Raw genomic sequence first — 5491 nt, 5'->3', positions numbered from 1 at the left:
TTCCGCAATAGGTTGGGATATCCTTTTAAATCCCCATCCATTAGTGATGATAAGCTCTACCATCTATGAAGGATTGTCCGGAGTACACCGTGAGTAAAGCCGTATTATCGGGGGAAGTCTACTGGGGGTGTACGGTTGGACAAAAGGGTGGGTTTGCAGTCGCGGAGAAGGCGGTGTGGGCTTGGATCTTTATACCTGGCCTCACACCAAAGGAAGTGTGAACGGGGCAAGTACCAAAGGATGGCAAAAAGGGTTAAATATCTTTTGGGAAAAGTAACCCACCTCTCGCAGAGTGTATCAAATTGTGGCTGTCACTCCTTGTTCCGGAAGGAATCGCGAACGCGGCAGAAAGGAACTCCACGAAGTTCTAGTCAACCTGTGAAGACTGACGGGCATAGTTTTCATAATAAAAGCAACCTTTTGAAGAAATGATTTCAAAACATGCATTGACCTGCGATTTCCTGATCAATGGTCGTAGCTAGTGCATCAAACACCTTTTTATTCTTTTAGAACTTGCTGAGTACCCATGTACTCACTTTCTTTCGACACCCTTGCTAGACTGTGATCCGGAAGTGGAGGCCATCAACGATGGAGCACCAGAAGGAAGTTACGAGCTGGTCTACGAAGAACCTGATCTTACCGGCGGAGTGGAAGGCGTAGACTATGGGATAGTCTACGGACCAGATGACACGGAGGTGGAGGAGTAGTGACATACCCTAGCATCATAGAGCCGAGCAACGTAGAACTTACCTAAATAAGTTGTTGAGCTCTCTTTATATTTGTTATGAGTTGTAATCGTACTTAAGTAGTATCTTAGGGTGTTCTCATAGGACCTGTGAGAATACCAACTTGTTAAGATAATGTTTGTAATAAAGTATGGAGTGTTATGACCTGCAATGTTTCTGTTGTACCACTCTGAGGGATATGGCAAATTGTGAAGAAGTCCCTTCACAAAGATCATATCAACGACTTGTATACTACAACATGCAGTGGTATGCTGGGTCACCGCACTGGTATCGTAGCAAATGTTGCGACCTTAGGTTGGAAAAACCTAGTATAGGGAAGAAACCTGTAGGAGTCTAGTAGAAATAGTAAAGGATTCTCTAGAAATATGGTGATTATTCACTTGAGAATAGCAAAACCATACATTTTAGTGCGATAATTCTTTATTATAGCTATTATGATGCATTATCACTACTAATATTCTGCTTTTGTATACAGCCATAATACGAACACTTTTCCTAAGAGGACTTTGAGGAAGGTTGAGGGATGGCTTGGTGATTATGATGGACCAATAACAGCTCTCCTGTGTGGGATGCTGAAGGAACTTCATTGTGATCCACGGATACCTGTTATCAAGTATACCTACTATGATGGGGAAATCCTAGCCAAGTGCAGAGTATCGGTCCAACTACCAGAAAAACTGCTGATGAGTCGTATAATGCCATACGGAGAAGCCAAAACTATCACCACAAACTACCACATGGGCCTATTCAAGGCAATCCTTGAGATAAGGCAAGCACAAGTCGCAGAACTGCTATGTTCGAGTTTTCTCATATACCTCATGCCGAGGAAGATGAGGATCCCACTCGAATCATTTGGTGTTAGCACACGAAGTCCTGAAGCTGCAAAGACATCACATGGATAGCTGTAAGTCTTTATTGACCACGATGTACCTTTTACACATGAAGATGAGAGGTGAGATTGACCACATGCTAGCTGAGTTCACGGACCCTGATAAAATCCAAACTCGGATGCGTGATTTGAGGGCACAACCACAACATACTACACCTTTCTTTAGCCTAGACAGCTATGTAGATTTGAGTGACCAGTTATCCCATAAAGATCCACTCACACCCAACTTTGTTCCACATTATCCACATGTGTCAGCATCATATGAGTCTGGATATGGGGGAGATGATTCCAGGAACCTAAACTGCTCGGAGTCACCAATCGAGAATTTGACTGGTTGGCATTTCGGGGAACCATTTGGAGATGAAGGAGAACCCATCACTTGTGAGTCAGAGGATGAAGGAGGCGCGGTTAACCAGAATGTTAACCAAAGCTTTGGGCAGGAAGAGAAAGACACCAACTCCATTTCTTTAGATTTGGAGATGGGGTTACCCAAAACATCCCAGTACGTCGTAGGTGAGAGTTCTGGAACTAAGAAAAAGAAGAAGAAGAAGATGAGGGGTCAAGTGAATAGGAATCCTCCATGGATGACAGAAGGAGATGAGCTGTATCCCACTGGGGATATATATGAGTCTTTATCTAGTTACTTTGGCATGACAGATCTCTGTCTCGGCACTTCGTCCGATTCAGACTACATACCTACGGGAAGAACCTTCATTCCGGACGGTGTTCGGAGGACAAACCGCTGTACCGGATGGACCCCAGGGATGTACGCGGAGGCGAGTTATGATGACGAGGAGTAGAGCTCCGAGGAAGAATAAAGTAATCTAGGTGGTATTGTAATAGAGCGTATTTTAAATTCCCGTTGGCTTGGGCTTTGAGCCAAATAAGTGGTTTATATGTACCACATGTAATATAAGTTTGTGAGTGTGTTATGTATTATACAAAGTATATGCATAATAAATGTTTGTTTTGTATTTGCTTTTTGATTTCATTGTGTGACTAGTTCTGGGCATTGAGTTGAGCTCAGAAAGCATTTGCATGGTGTAATTATGAGTAATCGCTCTTTGTTACTGTTATCACCAGATTTTGGTCAAATCAGGAGGTGGGCCGTAAGAGAGATGGGCTTGGAAGATTACACGTGGAGGATCTCTGAAGCGGCTTTGCACGAAGAGTTTGGGCTGGTTTGCCCGTGTATCATTAATTATGGTAGATTGTATCTTAGATTAAAAGTTAGAGTTTGTATCGTGCACGGTGGGGATTATTCCCACCTTAGAAAGTCCCATGGACTATAAATATGTACCTAGGGTTTATGGAATAAACAACAACATACGTTCAACCAAACAAACCAATCTCGGCGCATCGCCAACTCCTTCGTCTCGAGGGTTTCTATCCGGTAAGCGACATGCTGCCTAGATCGCATCTTGCGATCTAGGCAGCACAAGCTCCACGTTGTTCATGCGTTGCTCGTACTGAAGCCTTGTTGATGGCGAGCAACGTAGTTATCATAGATTTGTTAGGGTTAGCATAGTTCTTCGCATAACATGCTAGCGTAGTGCAACCCTTGCATATCTAGCTGCCCTCACACCTATCTTAGGTGTGGGGGCGGCACCCCGCTTGATCATTATTTAGTATATCTGATCCGTTACGATTGCTCCTTGTTCTACAAGGATTAGTTTAATATCTGCAATAGTTAGGCCTTACAAAGGGGGGGAGGATCCAGCGGCACGTAGGGTGTCGTTCGCAAGTCCTAAACAGGATGTTCCGGGGATCAACTTCGTGTTGGTTTTTAGGCCTTGTTTAGGATCGGCTTACGATCACCGTGCGTGGCCGCGAGGCCCAACCTGGAGTAGGATGATCCGATTATGCGGTGAAAACCCTAAATCGTCGTAGATCTCATTAGCTTTATCTTGATCAAGCAGGACCACCATATATTCGTGCACCCTGTATGAATCATGGGTGGATCGGCTCTTTGAGCCGATTCACAGGATAACCTGAGAGCCGATCGAGGCTCGTATTTAATGTTTACGTGTATGCCATGCAGGGAACTAAGCGAGGCATCTCCATCACCTTCCTGACCAGGTATAGGTCAGGTGGCACGCCCTTGCACTCAGCATCGGGTGTGTGACCAGAAGTGCTTTGCGGGCCGTCGCTCGGAGGGACCTCAGCCAGCCGCAGCTCTAGGTTGTTCCCGGCTCTACGGTGTTGACAGTCGCTGCCCGCCGGTGGGTTTCTGGCAGTCAACACATTCTGGCACGCCCGGTGGGAAAATCTTCTACATCAACCACATCGCCATCTACATCTGAGATGGCGGACGGCACGCCAGTCACCTACGAGGAGCTGCCCGACGAGCTCAAGAAGAGGTATGACGAGATCAAAGTCACCCTCGAAGCCGACCTCATCGGCTCTTTTCAGAGAACCCGTTCCCATGGCATCAGATGGAAGGGGTTCTCACCGGAAGGTGCACTCGATGGGATAGACCTCTCTGCCCCGTCGGAGGAACGCACCAGGGCTGCGGCAGGAGATCAACTACTTGGTGGCTCACTCGCTACACCGCCACTCTGAGAACCTGGTCAACACGTTGGAGCGTGTCGCTCTTCGCGTGATCCAGGAGATCATGAGGCACCAGTACTCGCCGTCAGGACCAGCTCTCGGGACACATCAAGGAGAGTTGCCACTCCAGTCCCGTCCACCGCTGCCATATGCGTTGGTAGCACCAGAAGTGCCGGCTACACCGGCATTCGTCGTCTACAAGATCGGTGGTGACCCTAGTGACTACCAGTTCTTGACCGAGGCGCCTAAGGAGATCCCTCACGGGTACGCGTGCACGTATGTGCCGGATTGTGGCAACTGGGCACTCACAAACCAGGCCACAACATCAGGGACTTCTGGGAAAATAGGAGGAACGTCAGCGACAGAGCTTGAGAAGCAGACGTGGCTAACTAAGTACGCCACCCCGACGAACCTCCAGAGCTCAGCTCCTGCAGTTGGCTCAGAGCTGGAAAAGCAAACATGGCTGGCTAAGTACGCCACCCCGGCGAATCTTCGTAGTTCAACTCCTACAGCCAAGACAAATGGATCAGATTAGTACTATACTGAGAGACCAGTTCGGCATGGTGCCGAAAAGGAGGGCAATCGGCTATTCCAAGCCGTACCCCGACGACTACGAGATGATCCCGCTGCCACCTAAGTATCGGCTCCCTGATTTCTCCAAATTCAGTGGATCAGATGGCTCCAGCTCCATCGAGCACGTCGGCCGGTATTTGGCACAACTAGGACCGGCTTCAGTGTCGGATCAGCTACGCGTGAGGCTATTCTCACAGTCCCTCACGGGATCGGCTTTCGGATGGTATACCTCCTTGCCACCAAACTCCATCCAGACTTGGAAGCAGTTGGAAGAGCAGTTCCATATGCAGTACCATTCAGAGGCTTCCGAGTCTGGCATTGCCGATCTAGCACAACTACGTCAGAAGCGCGGAGAAACTGTGACAGAATATATCCAGCGCTTCAGGAATCTTAGGAACCGATGTTATTCGGTTCGTATAACTGAAAAAGAGGCAGTCGAGTTGGCAGTAGCAGGCCTTGCAGCACAGCTCAAGGACATGGCCTCCCAAGCAGATTATCCCTCACTGGCGCACATGGTTCGTAAAGCGTCGACATATGAACAGCGCCACCCGGACCTGTACCAAGACAAGTTCAAACGTGCAGTAGTCCTGGTCGATGCAGAGGAAGACGAAGTTCCTGCGGGAGACCAAGAAGTAGCAGTGGCTGAATGGACTCGGGGAGGAACCCCCGTGCCCTGCAAATGGGTGAAGCCACCAGGCCCACCTAGGGGATTTGATTTTGACGTGACCAAGAC

The sequence above is a fragment of the Lolium perenne genome, chromosome 3 (assembly GCF_019359855.2).
Source record: "Lolium perenne isolate Kyuss_39 chromosome 3, Kyuss_2.0, whole genome shotgun sequence".
NCBI classification, from domain to species: Eukaryota; Viridiplantae; Streptophyta; class Magnoliopsida; order Poales; family Poaceae; genus Lolium; species Lolium perenne.
Note: the sequence above shows the minus strand (reverse complement) of the source record.